This window comes from Danio rerio, chromosome 19 (genome assembly GCF_052040795.2).
Source record: "Danio rerio strain M-AB ecotype USA chromosome 19, GRCz13ab, whole genome shotgun sequence".
Taxonomy (NCBI): Eukaryota; Metazoa; Chordata; class Actinopteri; order Cypriniformes; family Danionidae; genus Danio; species Danio rerio.
Genome location: NC_141039.2, coordinates 16558631 through 16581230, shown reverse-complemented (window position 1 = coordinate 16581230; position 22600 = coordinate 16558631). Strand labels below are relative to the sequence as shown.

Genomic DNA, 22600 nt, shown 5'->3' with positions numbered 1-22600 from the left:
CATTGAATGTACACTTCAGAATCTAGCAGGAAGTAGTAGGTCACTTTTGCCTTTTGTTTTTTTTTTTTCAGTGCTTTTACATTGGATTACTGTTTTCCATGTATGCAATTTTTGCGGGCCGATTGGATTGCTATCACTGGATTGAATGGGCATTATCAGTGGTTATCAGCTGATATGGGCCAGTAGGTTACGGCTGTAGCTGGAAGTTAAAGAGAATTTATTACATTTTCGAATAAATTGTATTGTATTAACATCTACCCCATATCCCAACACTAAACCCAACCGTCACAGCAATGTAAAAACAGATCTGGATCTGAAGTCTTTACTGTTAGTATAGCTTATTAACCATGTGGATGGATGAAGGCCCCTACTGGCTCATATTTATGAGCTAATAACCACTGATACCGCCCATTCAATCGAATGATAACATTCGAAGCAGGTGATTTTTGGATGCACACAAACTATGAAAGCTCAACCTTCGTCTTAATTGAACAAAGCTCATTTGCATTTAAAGAGACAAACATGCAAAATGGGCAATTACATCATAGTCTGTAAATGATGAATGTATTTCGAGTGGAAATTTCTCATTTTGGGGACAAGTGAGACTTGCGTTACATCTTGTAAAAAAGGGCATATTAGGTCCTCTTTAAATATGTTTCTGCAACAAGTACGCCAAAAATAAACCAGTGAAATGAAAAGATAATCCAGTTCTATCCGTTTCAAACCAAGATTGTTTCAAAAGTTAAACGGCTTTTTAATAATTTGAATGTGAGTAGATGATGACATCATTTTAATGTTGGTCTAAACAGCTCTTAAAATAAAATTGTTGCTGTTTCTCAATTCTAAGAACACAGAAAGTGGACTTGTGTTCTTGTGTAGGCTGGTCTTGCCAGGTCATCTTGGAAGTACAAACTCACAGAAAGCATCCTGTGAGAAATGAGATGCTACGTTCTTCCTGATGGTCACATGACCTTCACACTGTTTTAACTGCAAACACCCTGGTTCATGCCTTTAAGATTTTCATGGTAAAGTTTACTTTTAGGGGCGAAGCAGTGGGTAGCACGATCCCCTCACAGCAAGAAGGTTGCTGGATACAAGCCTTGGTTGGATCAGTTGGCATCTTTGTGTGGAGTTTGCATGTTCTCCCCGTGTTCATGTGGGTTTCCTCCGGAAGGGTGTAGATATGCTCTTGACATTGGTAAGGACATACATCCCTGCGCAAGCATTGAAAAGCACAAATTCTGTTTCAATCTTTTAAAAACATGAATAAAGTACATAATAATATAAAATAAACACTTAACAATACACATAACATCTTATCCCATGCTGCAAAAGTCAATTTATGTCATTTTAACTGCAGTCGGGCTTTGAGGAGGTATGAATGTAGAGGAATTTAGAGATGTGTGTGATGCAATTTAACTGTTTTTTACCAATTATTATTAATTTTTTTATATAATCATGTAGGCCAAAATTGAAACCGAATTTTGATTAATTGCACAGCCTTGGTTAATAGTATTAAGCTAAACTTGACTTTGAGTTAATTAAATTATTTGTAGGGACATTTCAGTAATTAGTGGATATTGGTGGGCACATGTCCTCTCCGTCCATGCCAATTCTACACCCTTGTTCCTCCAGGTTTTCCAGTTTCCCCCTCCATCCAAAGACATGTGCTGTAGGTGAATTGGGTGTGCTAAAATTTTCTGTGGTGTATGTGTGTGAATGGGTGTGCATGGATGTTTCCCAGTGATGGGTTGCAGCTGGAAGAGCATCTGCTGCGTAAAACATATGCTGGATTGTTGGCGGTTAATTCCGCTGTGGCGATCCCAGATTATTAAAGGGACTAAGCCGAAAAGAAAATGAATGAATACTTACTCTTACCGTCTCATTTAGGAAACTCCTGAGTGAAAAAAGTGATATCTCTGACTTTAATTATAAATCTATATAAAATTCTGCGCTTCACATCTCCAGTCGCAATGACTTCTGAGACTTCGAAAGAGAGTTCGGAGAACAAGTCTGCATCGGTGCGTCCTCGATAGCTAGAACACATCCAGTAACTTTCACGTGTCCTCCGTTCTAGCGTTCTTGAGTTTTGGAACTGAACTTTGGCAGTCGATGATGACGTTACACAAGAACACGGGGACGCAAGATCGCGGAAGAACGCATATTGAGAAACAGCCTGTGTGTTTGAGACAAACTATTGGCCTTTTGCTGCTACAGATAAGTAGTTTTGCTCTCGAATTAGGAATTCATGTGTCACATGAATAATTAAAGCACATAATAATTAATAGTGGAAATAATTACAATCATTAATGCACCATCCAATCAATTCTCATTATTAATCAAACCCAGTAGACCCAATTTAGCTACTAGCCAGGCATTTGCTGTGGTTTAATCAGTTCTTCCCTGCAGGACCCACAAAGGCACATTTCCTTGTGTTTCTGATGGCCTGGCATGCTGACATACTGATAAGACAGCCTTTCCATAGAGAAGTGGAATTTTTTGCAGTTTGCTCTGCATTGGACAGGCCATACCTTCTCAAGGAATCTCCCCTGTGGCTCCCAGGAAAGCCTGTACCCATATTTATCTCACCGCTTTTTCTGAGAGACATCCCAAGAGCGCAAAGGTGCAATGTTGCTCAAGAACAACCAGGATCTTGCCTCACACAGCCTATTTTCTGTCTGCATCATACTACTTTTTTTGTGCAGTTGGCCTGCAGTCCTTTGCACCTGCAGTTTGCCCTCCAAGTCATACCCGAAGAGTATAAATGACTGGTAAACTTTAAATGTGCAACAGAGTCCAACATTAAAGTAACAGAGAACGATGTGGAACCAAAGCCGCCTTCGAAATGACAGTCCTAAATTGTGTGTAAAGCAAACGATATCTTATTATGTAACCAAATGCGAAGATCCTTCTTACATCGCTCAAAGGCTACCTCAAATAATCCCAAGTATTCCCTTAAACTCAAACCTGATGCTTAACTGTCCTTCCCGTAACTCTCGTAACTCAGCTCTACTCTTTGCTAAATGTGTTCTGCCAGCGTAAGATTTAGCTCACAGTGCCTTTTCTCTTTGAGGTTATTTAAGACAATCCCTCTGTAATCATACTTAAAGTTTCAGCCGTTATAGTCCAGAGGAATAAAGCCTCGATTGTGAAACTGATAGGCCCAGAGCCCAAATGGCACTCTGAAGGTGTGTCATCAGAGCCAATACGGAGTTTGATTTCTTGATACCTGATACAGGCACAGTTCAGAAGGAATTAAACCTATTCTATCCAGACAAGAGCCAAGCAAGGGCCAAATCTGCTTTAGTGCTTGAGCTGTTCGATAAGTGTATGAGTGTGATGACAACATGACTCATATTTGGTGATGCGCACCTCGCTGAAGCTCTGGCTTTGTCTGGAGTTTAGAACTTGAGGAGATTACAGTAAATCCAAGGTAAATCCAAGTTGGCCAAATATGTTGAATTTAGGTTACCATGGTCCCAAAATGTCAGCAGTTAAAGGGATAGTTCACCCATAACTGAATATTTTTTCATCATTTACTCACCCTTTACTTGTCACAAACCCATTTGAGTCCATTTTTTTTCAATTGAACACACAATGAAAATATGTTCTGAAATACCTCAAAACAGTTAATTGTACTTCCTATTTGGGAAAGTAATGGTTTCTTAAGATTTCTTCAAAATGTCCTTATTTGTTTTGTGTGAACAGACGAAATAAACTGTGATAAATAGTGAGTGAATTTTCATGCTGGGGTGAATTATCAATTTAATACTGATATCAGTGGAGTTGTACTATTATTGTTACCATTTTAATATCAGAGGAATACGAATGGAATACTGAACACACATTATTTATAATAACTTAATAATGAATATTACTTAATACTTATCAAATGTTTGGGACTATTTTATTATATATATTGTAGTGAATGATGTTTCTTGTTTGTCATATTTACAACAATTCTTTTAACCCTGAACTGAGGCAGTGTATAGCTTCTCTCAATGTCTGAAGACGTTTTCCATGGCCAGATACCAAGATTACTTGTTCAAATTATGAAAGAAGGGTTCAACAGATTGACCACAATTTGTTCTTATCTTTCCCATTGTAAGTTTTGAGGTATTCTGAAGAAGACTTTACAGAGAGGTTCTCCTTAGGGTCAGTGGTGCTCCCATTTGTACATAAATTTGTGGACTAAAAATGAATGTTTGATTTGTTGTTGAATGTTGAAACAACACTATGAAGAATCTGACCCTGATTAAAACCACTCTGTAAACTTTGTATCAAGGTGGGTCTAAGTTCAGTTGCTGGTCAACTCTTGTGACAGTAAAGCCATCTTACTTTTTTAAGCCAAATAAATAAAGGCATTTTCACCCTGGAATATGACCAAGGAATATGCCACATTTCCACAGTTGGTCAATACCGCAGCTTTTATGTCAAGCCACAGCATTACAGAAAGGTTAAATTAATATCCATGTCTCATTTGTGTGTAGCTGTCAGTGAGGTGGACCCTTTGTCGATTTAGGACTTGAACTGTAGTTCAGCCCAATTTAGCAATGCACTGAAAAATCGTCTGTACTATCAACCAGATTGGTAGGCTACTTGAAAAGGAGCAATACATCTAGTAATTCCTAAAACATTGTATTCAACAATTAAGCTATTATTTTTGACATATACATATGTTATTAGATTAAATAGACTTTTCAGCATAAATAAAAGATTTGAAGTCAGGAATAAATTGGAAATCATTTCAGAAAACTGAGTACAAATGGACACTGCTTTATTCAGAGGATGATATTGTGTATAAGTTAATCATTCTTATGGAAGCTATATAGTTTGACTGACAGAATGATGTCTGATCCCATCCTCTAGATACAGGCATAAAGTAGGTTGGCATTGTAATTTTGTTTCCTTCATGTGCGCATGTATAACCTGAAAAAGAGCTTTTTTTGTGATAATTCTAACATATAGAAACAACATTTATGGGGCAATTGTTGTTAAATATCACTGGGGCTTTCAAATTTGAATTGTCAATGTAAGCGTGGCAAACAGTTTTGGAGAAATTGATTGTGGAGAGGTAAGCATGATCGAACACCCAATGAGGGGGGAGAGCATGCTCAGAGCCTGGCGGCTAATCAGCAGGCCAATCAGAAATAATAAATAACACCTGTTTGTTCTAGTGATTGAGCCGGAGAGACACCCTTCTTAAGGAGAAGAGAAGGAGCAGCCAGAGGGAGGAGAGAGCACACACACACCTGAACTGCAACACGTGTTGTGCATTGATAAATAAAAAATAAAAGTAGATTATTTACCTGCTATCGCCGACCCTGTCTTCTTCTTCCCACACAACAACGAACTTTACTACAGTGGTGCCGAAACCCGGGAAGAAGAAGAAACTTTGCTGCCAGAATGACCACTCCGTCAAGACTGCCGTTTGCGGAAGCCATCCAGGCCCTCACGGTCCTCCACCAACAACAACATCATGCGCTGGTGGAAATGAGAAACATCCAAGAACAACGATTCCAAGTCCTCATGGAGGCCCAGCGGGAGGACCGCGAGCGAATCCGGAGTCTGCTGACCCAGGAGATCCGGCCCGCTCCGACATCTGCCGCCCACCCTCCCATCGATTTTTCCAAAATGGCGCCACATGACGACCCGGAAGCGTTCTTGGACCTCTTTGAGAAGATGGCGGAGGCGTGTGGCTGGCCACGGGCCGAGTGGTCGGTAAGAGTCATCCCGCTGTTGTCGGGCGAAGCCCAACTCGCCGCACAGCAATTACCGACCCAAAATCTCCTGGAGTTTAACGACCTGAAGCGAGCCATTCTCCAGCGGGCCGGCCGCAACCCAGAGGAGCAACGCCAGCTCTTCCGTTCGATGGAATGGACCGAAAGCGGCCGGCCCTTTGTGTTCGCCCAGCAGCTCCGTGATGCCTGCCGCAGATGGCTACTACAAGATGGCCGGACTGTCGCTCAGATAATGGATGCCGTGGTGCTGGAGCAGTTCATCGCCCGCCTCCCCTCCCGAACATCGGAGTGGGTCCAGTGCCACCGGCCCAAGGATCTGGAGACGGCCATCCAGCTGGCGGAGGATCACCTGGTGGCGAAGTCCAGGGTCGGCGAGATAACTTCTCTCTCTTCTCCCCCTCTTTCTCTGCCTCTCTCTCTCCCCCGTCCTGTTCCCAGGCCCAGACTGCGGAGACCGCCCACACCAGCACCCAGACAGCAGTGCACAGAGGCGGATCAGCAGCAGGTCCCATTGAGGGGGTGCGCCTATCAGGACGGAGGGGTGGAGTTTCGACCCCTGGCTGCTTCTAAGACAGCGTCAGGTCTCTCTCCGGTTCAATCGGTTGGTCCTGCTGGCCCCGGGGGTATAGTGGGAAGGTCTGGGCCGATGCATTGGCGCTGCGGGCACGAGGATAGCGCACTAAAGAGTTGCTCCGCAAAGGAGGTGAGTGCGTTGATCCGCGTCCCCGCCACACCAACCATCGCCCCCGGTCGCGACGGGCTATACCGGATACCTGTGAGTATGAAAGGGGGTACATATCAAGCTTTGGTGGATTCGGGGTGTAACCAGACCTCCATCCACCAAAGCCTGCTTCAAGACCCGGCATTGGATACGAGCCGCACGGTAAGGGTAAGGTGTGTGCACGGGGATGTAATTCACTACCCGCTAACGGCGATAGATATTCAATTCCGGGGTAAAAAGCATAGCGTAGAGGTAGCAGTTAACCCGCACCTCAAACACCCGCTAATTCTGGGAACTAATTGGCCTGGATTTAATAGATTATTAGGAGTCTTATGTGCGGGTGTTTCTTGGAAGAAGAAATCGCCAGATGGGGGGCGTGTCGCTCAGCTGGGGGAATCCCAAGCAGTGGCATCGCGTACTGATTCAGGGGAAGGGCTGGGAATTTCCCGGTGTAAAGACTTTCCCCTGGAGCAGTCGCGTGATGAAACGCTAAAACATGCACTCGAAAGAGTGCAGGTTATAGATGGGCAAAACCTTCAGCCTGATCGGCCCCTCTCCTATCCGTATTTTGCGATAATTAATGACAGGGTGTATCGAGTGACCCAAGACGCTCAGACAAAAGAGGATACAACCCAATTATTAGTACCAAAGAGCCGTCGGGAAATGCTTTTCCAGGCGGCTCATTCTAATCCTATGGCCGGACATTTAGGTCAGGCGGCCACACTAAATCGCCTCATGACCCGATTCTTTTGGCCGGGCATTCACGGTGATGTCAGCAGATGGTGCGCTACATGCCGTGAATGTCAGCTGGTGAACCCACCGGCCACCCCAAAAGCGCCTTTGCGCCCATTACCAATTATGGAGATCCCCTTTGAGAGAATTGGTATGGATCTCATCGGGCCATTAGAGCGATCCGCACGCGGGCATCGGTTTGCATTAGTTCTAGTGGATTATGCAACCCGATACCCGGAAGCAGTAGCGCTCCGTAACATCTCAGCAAAGAGTGTTGCGGAGGCTCTGTTTCGTATAATCTCCCGAGTGGGAATCCCCAAGGAGATTCTCACTGATCAAGGCACTGCGTTCATGTCACGCACATTGCGCGAACTTTACGGATTATTGGGCGTTAAATCTATTCGCACCAGCGTCTATCACCCACAAACAGACGGGCTGGTGGAAAGATTTAATCGCACGCTTAAATCAATGATCCGTAAATTCGTTCACGAGGACGCGAAAAATTGGGATAAGTGGTTAGAGCCCTTATTATTCGCTGTGCGGGAGGTTCCCCAAGCCTCCACGGGGTTTTCCCCTTTTGAGCTTCTCTACGGCAGACAGCCCCGTGGGGTTTTAGATGTTGTTAGAGAGGCTTGGGAGGACGAACCTTCACAGAGTAAAAATGAAATTCAATATATCCTGGACCTACGAGCAAAACTCCACACCCTGGGGCGGCTCTCTACAGAGAATTTGCTCAAGGCCCAGGATGACCAACGCCGGCGTTATGATAAGGGCACTAAACTACGTAAATTTTCACAGGGAGATAAAGTCCTTGTACTACTACCCACTTCCAGCTCCAAATTACTCGCTAAGTGGCAAGGGCCATTTGTGGTCACACGGCGAGTCAGCGATCTCGATTATGAGGTAGTGCGTTCGGATAGGGCTGGTTCACGTCAAATATATCACATTAATCTGCTAAAGCAGTGGAGGGAGCCGGAAGAGGTGATGCTGGCTACACTGGTTACAAATGAAGATGACCTGGGGCCGGAGAGCACTGGCCGCCAGCGGCCGGGTGCTCTGGTCACAGGGGGCGATCATCTCTCGGCTAGCCAGCTCATCGATATCCGACACCTTCAACGTGAGTATTCTGACGTGTTCTCACCCCTGCCCGGTCGAACTAATTTGATTCAGCACCACATCGAGACCGAACCGGGCGTGGTTGTTAGGACCCGGCCGTATCGCCTGCCTGAACACAAGAAAAAAGTGATTCAGGAAGAATTGAGTAATATGTTGAAAATGGGTGTAGTAGAAGAATCCCACAGTGACTGGGCCAGCCCGATTGTCTTGGTACCCAAGACGGACGGCTCGGTCCGATTCTGTGTGGATTATAGAAAAGTCAATGCTGTGTCGAAATTCGACGCCTATCCAATGCCGCGTATTGACGAGTTGCTCGACCGGTTAGGTGCTGCTCGGTATTACTCGACATTGGATTTAACAAAGGGATATTGGCAGATCCCCTTATCTCCAATATCCCGCGAAAAAACAGCCTTCACTACGCCGTTTGGATTACACCAATTTGTGACGCTTCCGTTCGGGCTGTTCGGGGCACCGGCGACGTTTCAGCGCCTGATGGATAAAATACTCGGCCCTCACGCAGCATATGCCGCTGCTTATTTAGATGACATCATCATTTACAGTAATGACTGGCAGCGGCATATGCAACATCTGAGGGCAGTATTGTCAGCGCTGAGACGGGCTGGGCTCACGGCCAACCCACGGAAGTGCGCAATTGGGCGGGTGGAGGTAAGGTATCTGGGCTTCCACTTAGGTCACGGGCAGGTGCAGCCTCAAATTGATAAAACTGCAGCTATTGCAACCTGTCCGAGGCCTAAGACCAAAAAGGAGGTGAGACAGTTTTTGGGACTGGCAGGATATTATAGGCGTTTTGTCCCTAATTATTCGGCCCTTGTCAGCTCATTGACCGATCTCACTAAAAAGGAGGGACCGGATACCGTCCAATGGTCGGAGCAGTGCCAACAGGCCTTCTCAAAGGTAAAATCTATACTTTGCGGGGGGCCGCTATTGCACGCTCCTGATTTTGCTCTCCCCTTTATTTTACAGACGGATGCATCCGATCGGGGTCTGGGGGCGGTTCTCTCCCAGGAGGTGGCAGGAGCAGAACGGCCGGTGCTGTACATTAGCCGCAAACTCAGTAAGAGTGAGGCTAAGTACAGCACCATAGAGAAGGAGTGTTTGGCGATAAGGTGGGCCGTTCTCACTCTTCGCTATTACCTCCTGGGCAGGGAATTCGTCCTCTGTTCAGATCATGCTCCTCTCCAGTGGCTCCACCGTATGAAGGATACCAACGCGCGGATCACCCGTTGGTATCTAGCATTACAGCCTTTTAAATTCAAGGTGATCCACAGACCGGGGGCACAGATGGCTGTAGCCGACTTCCTCTCCAGGGCGGGGGGGGGGAGGGCTGCAGGCCGGACGGCTCCCCGGCCTGAGGCGGGCGGTGGGGGTATGTGGAGAGGTAAGCATGATCGAACACCCAATGAGGGGGGAGAGCATGCTCAGAGCCTGGCGGCTAATCAGCAGGCCAATCAGAAATAATAAATAACACCTGTTTGTTCTAGTGATTGAGCCGGAGAGACACCCTTCTTAAGGAGAAGAGAAGGAGCAGCCAGAGGGAGGAGAGAGCACACACACACCTGAACTGCAACACGTGTTGTGCATTGATAAATAAAAAATAAAAGTAGATTATTTACCTGCTATCGCCGACCCTGTCTTCTTCTTCCCACACAACAACGAACTTTACTACATTGATGTTTCCCCATTCAAAGAAATAAAAGCTTGCATTTTAAAAATGGCTGCCGAGTGAAATGACTTGCTTTAAAGGAACTTTGACATTTCAGCTACTGTCTTCTGTCAAGTGTTGCAATTTTACCATTAATTTGATTTACCAGCATACAGTATTTGAAATTTAAACAACATTTCTGTACCATCATATGCATATTCCAAAAACAGGGGGTGGAAGCAGAGTCAAAGCATGCCTAAGTTGGAGACACTATTTGGTGCCCTCAAAGCATATCTTGCAGCCAACATGCTGTAGGCCTAATCCCCAATGGCATACTTCATGTGCACTTGCAATCTCACAGACTAACAATGGCTGCCACATGCACATGTTCATTAATTCTATGAGACCGTAGGGTGTCCTATTTATCATTTTAGCTTTCATTTGGATGTTCACGAGGGCCCCTTTGAGTATGCCAATCACCTGTAATGCTTTGTGTCCACTTCTGCCAAGTGTTCACTGAAGTGAGCTCTGAGAAGTCTTCTACCTGACAGTTAACATGGCATTATGTCATGGATTTGCAAACTCAAAGGAAGACTGATAGACACTTAGATACTTCATTGTCTTAATCAAGCATCTAAATCCTAATCCCAAATGGCACCCTAAACTGTTGTGGTCTTCCTCTGAGCTGCCAGTATGATCTGAATAGGACCACAAGCACTAAAGCTGCAGTTTGAATGCAGTTTTCAAGTAAAAATGTTAAGATTCTGTGCTTGATGTTTCCAAAGATCCTGCTCTGTCATTGCTGAATGATAACTTACAATTTCCCCTAAATACAAATGTCTGGAATTTCTGCTTTATTGCTGCAAAGAAACTGTTGGTACAGAGATAGAAAGCCTCTTATGACCTTTCTGTTATGCACTGGATATATCCCCTATTTGAAATACTGCATTTTGAACTGTCATCAGCACAGACCAACCATGCTAAATCTAACATTTTGACAGCAAGGAAAAACTTTACGTGTGATATCAAGAAAATCTTGATCCAAGTCTAAGATTAAAGACGCTATCATACATGTATAGTTTAATTTGTTGCTATTTTCAGACAAACACAACCCTAATTTTTATGTTTTTCACCATGTTTTTTTAAATAGCAAATCATTTGTGCCACTTAGTGGACTCGTGGGTGTGCTGGTCAAAAATAGAGGTGTGTTTAGGTGCATCGTTGCTGAAATAGACTGCGGTATTGACCATCTAAAAGCAAGTCTAAAGTCCAGAGCAGAGCGTGTTAGCGCCTATGTGGGTTCAACCACTTACACAATGCTTAATATATACGGAATGTACAGCAATAGACAAATATATTTACGTGTAAAAAAAAGTTGATTAAAATGTTTTAAAAAAGTATTATTTTCTACATAAACGTAAAAAACAAAACACTGCCTCCATGCCTCAGGTTTAGAGTTGTCCACCTGTCAGGTTTTGGAAATGTATGCATCACCATATGGGGCAGGAGAATAGGACGTGTGTTTGGATGTTGCTGGAAATTAGAACAAAATTTTTTAATAGTTTTGAAACAAATCTTTGCACTTAACAAAAAAACTTAAATATAGAGACTTAATAATGTCTTCAGAGGAGTGCGTATAAATCGTTTTCTTAAAAGTAAAGGAGTAAAGAGTAAAAATAATGTAAAGAGAAAGTAAAAAAGTCAAATGGAGGAGGCTAGTTCTTTATCCTCACCCTGGTCTGCAATGTTAGTAGTAAATGTGCCATGGTGCGATGCATCTGACTCCTAAAGGGAATGGGAGATAAGACTCTGAAGCGAGTCGCACACCTGATGTGCCGCTCGGCGCCGCAACATGGCGAGCACATGACAGTTGAAAGTATCGCACACAAGACGCGCACACTCGCATGTTAAGTTTTAATGAAAGTATTTAGATGGCGCTCAGTGGCATGGCAAAAATGTGAACAGTGTCCTGAGTCATGGCTGGGTGCCACTTGTAGCCGCCGACTTGCGGCGCCGGTGTGTATACCCTGATTGAAACCTATGTTCAGAATTCTAAAATGCATGGCACTGCGTGGCGTGACCCATAAATCCTTAAGAGAATAAGCACAGCCCTGTTAGACCATGCGCCAGGCTGCAGACCAGATTTTTCCATTCTTAAAATAGCAAAAGTGTATTAGGACACCTCCTTAATGCTTTTGTGCCATGCGCTTTAGACTTTGTGCCTACAACTGCGGTGCGGGGAGCGTTAGCGAATAATTGCGCGTTGAGTTAGGTGCGCATGTGGACTGAACCAAAAAAACTAACTGGACGGCCGGACTGGGGTATAGACGGGTGGGGGTGTTGGGTGGAATTCCAGGAGTTTTTCAGGAGACAGAACAATGCGGGAGATGGGTCTGAAATACAGGAGACTCCCGGGAAAAACGGGAGTGTTGGCAGGTATAAATATAAAATGTAGTCATTTTTAAAATTATTCTTCTGATTACTGTAAAGGGCAAGAAAGATACTTAAATCTACTAGATTTCAGTGTGTCAAATAAGCTTGTCTACTAACTTTTAATTATATAATATTTAAAAAAAATAATTGTGTGACATAACTGCGAACAGTAAATATGCCAAAATGAAGTTCGTTTGCAGTTTGTTTTGGGTGATCAAAATCATATTTAAATTCAAAGCTTCTATTGAGATTTAATTATTAAACTTTAAATTTCTGTTGTCAAATTCTAAACATTACCCTAAAAATACCTTCTTTTTTTGTAATTTATTCTGTATTGTCTGTATTGTTACTAGACTGCTCTTGAAAGGGTGTATCTTACTTTGTCCAGCAAGCAGAGCAGAGTTTTGTTCACAGCAGTGAAAGTTTTGTTAAAGAAATTTTTGAAGTAAAATTTTGTTTTTGCTACCATAAAGTTGTGTTTTTCTTAGCAGAAAGTTGCTAGACAACAAAGGCATGCATTATCAGAACAAAAGTGTTCTATAGCTATTAGTTCTATTTGAACAAAATTATTAAATTACAATTTTTTTTTTTGGTCAGAATAACTGCCTTGGTAGTTCTAGTGTTAAATTAATAGGTTGAGTCTTGACCTTCTTTGATATAAAGATCTATGGTTGAAGCCAAATGTAGTTAAAATTAAAACACACTGCTACAGAGTCGACTTTGGAGTTGACATTGTAAATAAATATGAATTAATAAATTAATTTTTATTTGCTTCAAAGTAGTATATTTTTAAAGTGGTGGTCCACTATGAGATCATACTTTAAACTTTAGTTGATGTGTAGCTGTGTGAACATAAACAACATCTCTGAATGTAAAACACTCAAAGTTCAATAAAAAGGGAGACCTTGGCTTTTAGAGTTAGCATAGCAAAGCCTACAGCGAGCGAAATTGGGGATTACAAAAAAATACATCCTGGCTAGTGAAATCACAAGGGTTTACTATTACGTGCATTCACCTCGCCCACACAGTCTGTGCAGCGAAGGGACATGGCCAGAGACGCTATAATGTTAAAGCAGTGAAAGCTAAAATGTTATCCAAATGCTGCTTTTCCACAGAGCAGTTTTGTTTTTGTATTTGGGCTTTCAAAGGATACGGCGCAAAGACAGAAGTGCTTACAGTTTAATTTTAGTTATGTTCTAGAGAATTATATAAAAAAGATGTAGTGCTAGCATTTGACAAAGGGGAACCTCCAGAAACTCTCTCAGTTCAGTGCTAGATTCGGATAAATCTTTTCCAACCGACAAAGCTGTGGATTGTGAGACACAACCTATAAGTATTTTTATATGTTAAAACTGATCAGTATATATTAGGGATGTAACGGTATCAGAATTTCACGGTACGGTAATACCTCGGTATGAATGTCACGGTACGGTATTTATTGAATCATTTACAGGAAAAAACAAAACTCATGAAAATACTCCAAAAAAGTGCCAAAAGTGTCAATGACATACAAATTAGCCATCTATCTGTAAGCTTTGAAACAGGAACTTCAATTTTAATAACAAAAAATTATTAAACCATGTAAAAAAATAAAGTTTCAATTTAGTATTGTTGAAAACTCATCACATTTAACATTTAATCACACTCGGCCCATCTACCCAGATGAGAGCTCTGCTAGTCGGACTTCTCATCAAGCATCTCCCGCTGGATCTAATCTCACTATATTTATTAAACGGGATATTTCATTTATCTTGTTGTCTTTATCTAACGACATAATCCCTGACTTTGGTCATTGGAATCTATTACTTGTTCTCAGGTAACGTGTTTTGGCTGAGCGCAAAGATAAGTTAATGATTAATGTAACCACGTCCATTCTGTATATTGACTGATCGCTTGCCTTTATTTCCTATAATGTATAAACTTATTGTATGTTATACTTTTAAAATGGCCATTATCGATTCTTAAAACTGATACTCAGCAAAAGAGAGGGTGTGTTTCGTATTTTCACTGAAATTGAAAGGAGGCAGTGTTTTTATCGGCTCCGTTTTGTTATAAATATCCACACAGTGAAGATGACGCTCATGCAGCACGACGCCTCAACATGTCTGCTGTCTAAGTTGCTAATATTAAAATGAAAATAGGCAGTTCCTTAAATCATGTTTACATTTTATTGTTGAGAAAGTGAAACAACGAAGCCAGGGTGATGTGAATGAAGTTATAAAGTACACTGTTCCCTTTGAAGATTTACCCGTGTCCTCGGTATAATCTGCTTTTCCATATCAAACTGAGAAGAAGAGACTGCAGCCTTGATCAACCTTGCGAAGTCTAAACTTACACGGAGAGGATGCAGGACTGAACAGTGCGTGTTAGGCTACTTAATATTCAGGAAAAGCCCCAATCAGAGAGGCGAATGTCTGCAGCCCCGCTTCCGTTTTCAGATGTACATGACAGTTTATAAGTATCACACACCAGACGCGCACATTCGAATGATATTTAACATGAAACTAATCAGATGGCGCTCTGTGGCGCGGCTGAAAAATGAACTGCGTCCTGAGCCGTCGCCGGGCGCCGCCGACTTGCGGCGCCGGTGTGTGTATCCTGATAGAAACCTATGTTTAGAATTCTAAAATACATGGCGCTGCGTAGCGCTGCGCGGCGCGCCGCCGAGCGCCGCTTCTGGTGTGCGACCTGCTTAGTTTTCCAGCTCTTTTCATCCCCGCTTCTAGCAGCACACTCCATTTCCGCATTACTGGATCTGTAGCGACAACAGACCGCAAGGGATGATGGTCAAGCATGGGCTGATGGCAATTGTAGTTTTCGCTACCTCCCGTTCGCTTCATTCGCCTGAGCAAATTTTCTCAGAAGACCTATAGTTTTACCGAGTCATGCGACTTCGGTAATATCGAAAAAAAATAATATTGCGGTATGACGGTATTTACAATACCGTTACATCCCTAGTATATATGCAGAGTTTCTAGCGTTAACAGTTTGTTGTAGCAAGCACGAAAACAAGGATTTACACAATGCTATTTGGCAACATTAACAATTTAACTACAAATTCATATTTATCAGTCAAACCCCTGTAAACAGCCACAATCTTCAGCAACGCTGCAGTGTCTCTATGTGTGACTCTCTATGCATCTGCTTTCCGTGTGTTTCACATCTCAAAAAACTCGCTAATGATATGAGAACGTTTATAATACTTACACATGCTTTTTCCAAATATATGTGAAAGACACTTGTCAGATTTTATTAAAGAGAGCAGGCGTGAGCTACATGCTCTTCATTTCTGTCTGATTCAGGCAGCTAATACTGCTAACAGCTGCTCTGACTGGACTATTTACACAGTGCAAAAGTGCACGCTTGTGGGAGTGACGTAAAGCCAATCCGCGAATCACAACACATTATGTTAGCAAACCAATCAGAGCCTTTTGAGGGCAGGCCTTTCAGAGGAACTATTGAATATGATGTTGTTTTCATGCTAGCTAAGTAGCTGTATATAATCAAATTTTCTCCAAGTGAAGCATGAACACAGATTGCTTTGCATCCTATAAACACAACCAAGTCTTAAAAATACATTGTGGACCACCCCTTTAAACAGTGTTACAGTACAGTACGTAATGTTTCATGACTTATGTACAAATAAAAGACCCATTGCAACCAAATCATTATGATCACATGCTTTTCAAAATAACTTTTAGACTTCTTATGTGTTTTTGTTTGTTGGTCTATTTATGAGAGATTTCGAGGTGTTATAGTAATTTTTTGTCATTCAAAGTGTCTCTTCACCTTTTAATTATTAACGATTGACTAAATATTGATCCAAATCAGTCTTAGAAATGTAGAAATTTTTTTCCTTCCTTCAACTTCTTGCTTATTGCCGCATTTTTGTGGTAAGTGCCTTTCCTTTCTAAATGAGATGAATGAAGAGGGCTTGAGGACCTCATTCAAACTGCCCTGGGCTTTACCCATACTCAAGTGGGATGACTTGTGCTCCTTGTCTTCCTCTTGTGATCAGGCATGAGTGGTTTATTATGCATGTTGTGTCCTTGGCCTGCCTGTTTGCCCCTGTCCACGGTGCTGAAGCACATCCTGTTTGCAACCTGGAGCAATGTTGACAAGTGTACAGAGGGCTTGGCCGGACAGTATGTAATCATCAGGCTTTCCCAGCACGTTTATCTTTTATTCTCCTCTGTCTTTCTCTCTGCTTTGGACAAAACAGGCAGAATGAGAAAAGAAAATCACTCCCATTGTCATCAGACTCATTTTCTTCATTGTATTATGGTTGCTGAAATGCTTAAAAAAATCAAACATATATCATTCATGCTTGTTAGATTTACAATAGTGTGCTATGTTTAGTACAAAAAGTTGTTAAAACAATTGGAGTATTCAGGACTGTACTTATCCAAACATATCAAGCCCCCATTACACACCCTAATCACTCTATCCATCTATCGCCTGTGCTACGAATGCTATAGATTTCATAGCAGAAGGGATTTGGAAGTGTGCCACAGGCTGTCTCTGGATTCGGTGTGGGTGAAATGAGAGAACATATGTCTGGTCCCTCTCCGCATGACATCACCTCGCTATCAGAACCGATCTGTTTGCCTGGGCTGCTCTCATGGGGTGGAACCAAAGTCCCTTTCATAATAAAACCTCCTCCTCTGTCGCAATTTTCTGTGCACTCAATAACAAGGACAGTCAAGATTGAATTTTGCTTTTTTTCATGGAATAGATTTTTTGCTGCTTTCTCTTAAAATTAACAACTTTCTTGGAAAAACTGTTCATTTACATGTTATTTATTATTATGTTTTTCAGCAAAGTTAAAAAAAAATATACACTATGGTGTGCATATGAAATTTATTGCAGTTTCCATTTGAAATGAAGACTAGCGGGCAGTAAAACATCAGCACATTTTAATTGAATTCTTTTTCACACAAATAGAGAGGTGAAGGATTGATGTCAGAACCTGGCAGAATAAATCTATGTTAGTTACCTAAATATTCTCTTAACACTAAAATTACCAAGGCTGCCATTTTGACACTTTTTACTCATCTAAACTTTTTTTGAGTTGCTGAGCTGAACACAAAAGAACAGAATATGAAAAAAGCTGAAAACCAGTAAACATTGACTTCCATAGTAGGCAAAAAATAAAAATAAATAATAATAATAATAATAATTATATATATATATATATATATATATATATATATATATATATATATATATATATATATATATATATATTTATTTATTTATTTATTTATTTATTTATTTATTTATTTATACTAATATAAAGTAAGTGATTGGAGGTCTCCAGCATTTTTCAAAATATTGTATTTTGTTTTAACAGAAGAAAGAAACTCATAGAGGTTTGAAACAAGTAAAAGTTGAGCAATTTTTTATTTTTATATATTTTTTTTTATTTCTGGTTGAACTTTTCCTTTAATAACTTTGCTAAAAATAAAACCCATGCAATCGAATAGTAATCTGACTTTTTCTAAATGTGTGTGTGTGTACAGGTATGTAATTAACGATTTTCAAGATATACCACGGTTTGGAAAATATAGGGTTTTAGTGCCACCAAAATGTTCTGCTCTATCGTTCCTACGGTATATGTAAAATATTTTTTTTACTTTTTTTTTGTTTGTTTTTAGTTTTTTAGGACAACATATCTCCAGCAGAAAAGATATCCAAAGATGCTGTTTTAAATTGTAAACAAATCTGTGTTTTTGAAACTAATAAACACATCAGGGGTCAATGAGTCATTTGATTCATTTAGCCTGACATGTTTATATGAACACATACAAAATAATAATAATAAACACATACACATTTGGACAACCCAGGGATTTATATCAGCTGTTAATACACTAGTTAACCACCACAGGGTAGTGATCTGACAGTGAATATGTTGCATCAGATGGAGCGTTGAATGGATCAATGCTAATGGTGTGAGGCAGGCAGGATGCATTATCACTCAGCTAATGTTAAACAGGATGCAAAGCTTTCTGTCATACAGGCCCAAACTTGAAACATTCTAATCAAAAAAGCTGCTTAAACCCTAGTTCAATCAGTGCAGGTGGTGATACTTTTGCAATTCTGCATATTCCTGTTGCATGTTTTTTGCATTATTTTGATAAAGACATGTTTAGGGAGATGCTTTGATTGTATAGTGCTGACATTTTGTTATGTTGATTGTTTTACATAACACATCAATTTGGTTACCATTCGAAATCTTTTTTTTTTTTTTTTTGTCATAACATATATTTGTGCAAATAATTGATGTCTTTATTAATGAACATTATTCATTTTGCATTATTTTGTTTGGTGATGCTGTAAGGGTTCTTTAAAGACACAATTCCTAAATTGAAGGTAGTGGATTTGTTTGCTATAAACCTCAAAGTGCTAGATGACGTAATCTTGCCAGTTGCAACTGATGATCGGCTGACCTTCACACACCACACTGAGAGAACAACCCAGTCCTGTAGATCTGCCATTTACAACATTGGTAGCATGCTAAACAACTCTTCTTTTGTCCAGGCTGGATTATTGATAAAAACAGCCACAAGACTGGCCAAAGTGCTGTACACAAAAACAAACAAAATACAGAGCTAAATCATTTAAAAAAACTGACATAAAAACCAAGAGAAATGACAGATATTTAAAAGCAAAAAAAAAAAAAAAAAAAAACTATCAAGACTATGCGTACGGTATTAATGAGCCAAAGTGAATGCATGCATTTTTAAAATTTATTTAAATATGGATAGTGAATGTGCCATTCTAATCTCATTGATTGTTCCATAGCTACCTCTCTTGACAGGCCTTCCATTAAATTTCAAACCTCTGCAACTGATCCAGAATGGAACAGCTAAAAAATTGTCTTTAATAAGCAAAAAAAGAGCATGTGACACTTCAGTCAAATTCAAGATACTGATATTAGCCAACAAACATCACAGACTTATGTGCCCTCAAGGACTTTTACCTTCACTTTTCTCTACTGGTGAAATGACCTACCCACTTCAACCCAAGCAGTCTTTCTAATTTTTTATCAACACTAGACCCTCTAACACCAGCACATCTATCTGGTACCCTTTTTCTTTAATTATTTTAATAATATATTATTATTAATTAATAATAAATTATTATGGGCGGCACGGTGGCACAGTGAGTAGCGCTGTCGCCTCAAAGCAAGAACATCACTGGTTCGAGCCCAAGCTGGGTCAGTTGGCATTTCTGTGTGGAGTTTGCACATTCTCCCCGTGTCTGCGTGAGTTTCCTCAGGGTTTCCTCTGGCCAAAGACATGCGCTATAGCTGAATTAGGTAAGCTAAATTGTCCGTAGTGTAGGTGTATATGTCCTGGTCCTCCAGGTTTGGGGTTAAGCACTGAGCGTTGAGCTAGTGACCTACCTCATAAAAATGAGATGTTACGAAACATTAACATGGTTTGGCTAAATTTCAACTTTGATATAAATGGCCCTTGGAGTAAATATGTAATAATAATGGGATGCACCAAATGCCTGCCAATGGCATGTAGCATTTTCAGTTTTTGTCAGAAAGAGAAAAACTGTCAAAAATATGAGCCAGAAAAAAGTCTATGCTGCGCTGCACTGCCAAGCAATGTTCAGTGCACTGGATTCACTCTCTCTCTCTATCCATAACCACTGTGTGGGACTCAGTTTAAAATAGACAAAGTTTAAAATAGTTTAATGGATCTATTGGAACTGGATTAAATAAATGGCATTATTAATGGAAGACATACCAGGAAGACATAGGCTACGTCCCAAATCGCATACTTATGCACTATTCTACGCCATTTTGTAGTAAAAATTGTGTAAGTAGCGCGTTCACACTGAAAACTCTTAAAATAATAAGTGACCTATAATTACCCGGATGATACACTCATTCAGCCGGTAAAATAAAGTGTGGAATGATGGACACTTCACCCACTCAACGACCGCTGCTTTGCTCACATAGTGGAAGGGGCGGAGCTACCGGCCGCACCTGTTGGATAACTTTATTTATTTTGGATTGACAAAGCAAAATTCTCCTACAAGATTGATTATAGCGTCTCCCGATGGAGAATTCGGTTATACTTATGGCAGGTATAATTTGATAGTCTTGTCATTTATTTCACTAATTTGCCAACCGTTAAACGTCATCAGAGAAATGGGTGGAATTTCCGCTTAGAAAAAAAACATTAGTGCTCCATTTGGGATGACACTACATACATGTACTATGCTGTTGAGTGTGTAAGTGCATAAGTACATGAATGCATTGTGTATAGTGTGCCATTTGGGATGCAGCAATAATGTTTTGCCACTCATCACAATTAGTTCCAACCAAAAGCCACAACATAAAGGGAATACCTAATGCCACGTCAGTTATCACCTTCAGTTCCAACCAATAGCCACGAGACACAAGGAATATATAAGCTGTCCATTTATTTCATTGATTTGGTTGCAGATACTGATGCGGACGTTCACCCACCACCACCAGTTTGGTTCTGTCTATGGGGGTAAGCTCCACCCCTGCCTTCATCCTCGGCAGCCATTGCTGGATCTACAAACTTTCGTTTCAGGGTATGGACGGGGCCTCTGCCAAATCATCCTATGTTTTGTTAAATCATACTTTTTTTCAAATGATACTCATCAAATAAATGTAATTCAATATATTTATTTTAATGGTCTTTCTAGTACAACAATTTTTTTTTTAAACATAGCTGCAGTTTTTACATAGCCTATCTTTAACATTCGGAGCTTGATAGACGAGTAAGAATCCAAATGGTTTTAACATTAAAAGTATGGTCAAAACAGGAAGGGTCAAAACACCAGCAAAGAAGCAATGTTCCAATCCAATAAACAGATGAGGCTTAGGGCTAGTAACAGACAACCACAAATCCAGTAAACTGTCTGAGATAACAAAATCAGACATGAAAGTCGGAAAACAAAGAAAAACGCTCAGAAAAGTAAACTACATCATACATCTTATTTGCAGTAAATGAGCGTGAGTGTGTGGCTCAAATAATCCAGGAAGCAAAAAACAGGTGAACACTAGTTTGTAGAACAGTCTAGTCTGACGATCGATGCACAAAGTGCAAAGTGCAGGGCGCAAAAGCATTAAGGGCATGTCAGAATCCAATTTTACTATTTTAAGGATTGAAAAATCTCCTTTGCGCAGTGGCGCATGATCTAAAAGTGTTGAGCTTATTTTCCTAATGAGTTATAGGTGTGTTTTGAGAATAAACCAATCAGAGTCTCATCTCCCATTCACTTTAAGAGTCAGTTGCGTCGCACCATAGCGCATTTGCTATTTCATGGCGGACTTTGTAAGTGGAAAAACTGAGCATTTCACTAGCAAAAAAAAACATTAAACAGAGCAGCTACAGCATGAGAATGAGAGATGAGCCACCTCATTATTTACTTTCACTTTCACTCTCGTGGATAGGGAAACTTCTTGTACAGACATCCATTAGCCTATAAATAATTACTTTTGTTTGTTAAGCACAAAGATTGGTTTCAAAACTATTTCTAAATTCAGTTCTAATTTCCAGCAAACGAATAAATGAACGATAATAACGAAGTGTGTTCAAAAAACTGAGTTATATCCTAATACACATGCTGTGCCCCATATGGTCTAAAACCTGACAAGTGGGCAAATCTAAGCTTGTTTTTAATAAAACAGATATAAATATGCAAATAATAAATAATACTGCTAATAATATTAACATTATACAAAAGCAAAAGCAAATTGTCATGAATAAACTGAAAAAGCCTGTCAAGTTCCTGTCAAGTTCCATAAAGTTCCTGCCAAGTTCTGACAAAATCCCATACATCAATAGTCTTTTCTGATTCCTACTTAACAAACGGCCAATAAATTCCTCTTTGCAGGGTAGATTATTGCATTAATCACCAGAATGTTCACTTATTAATGTTCACTCATCTTCAGTCATGATTGGTCCCACACACACACCTGCACTCTGCAAGCGTTTGAAGGGAGAAAAAAAAACATTTGATCAGATTCAGCTGTTCATATTTGGTATTGTTTCATGTCGACGGCGATACGAATAGGCAAAAGATCTGGACAAAAAACAAATCATTAAAATGACTCTGAGTTGAAATCATTATTTTTAAACAAGGTGCATTTTCAGATTTAACCCTCAGCTGGATGTTTTCATTCACTTGGAGCTGTGT

At 40.7% G+C, this 22600-nt stretch overlaps 2 protein-coding genes across 5 annotated transcripts in view; both read left to right on the top strand.

Moving 5' to 3' along the window:
- The window catches only part of LOC147839576 (uncharacterized), an 846284-nt gene that overhangs the window by 514599 nt on the left and 309085 nt on the right, over nucleotides 1–22600 (top strand). The window lies entirely within an intron of this gene.
- Nucleotides 1–22600, top strand: part of hivep3a (HIVEP zinc finger 3a) — a 102530-nt gene that overhangs the window by 7094 nt on the left and 72836 nt on the right. The window contains exon 2 of one of the 4 annotated variants that reach the window (XM_087295536.2): nucleotides 20874–20989. The exons of the other annotated variants lie outside the window; for them this stretch is intronic. The gene's annotated coding sequence lies outside the window, so the exon portion shown is untranslated. The remainder of the gene's footprint in view (nucleotides 1–20873; nucleotides 20990–22600) is intronic. 4 annotated transcript variants of the gene reach the window in all.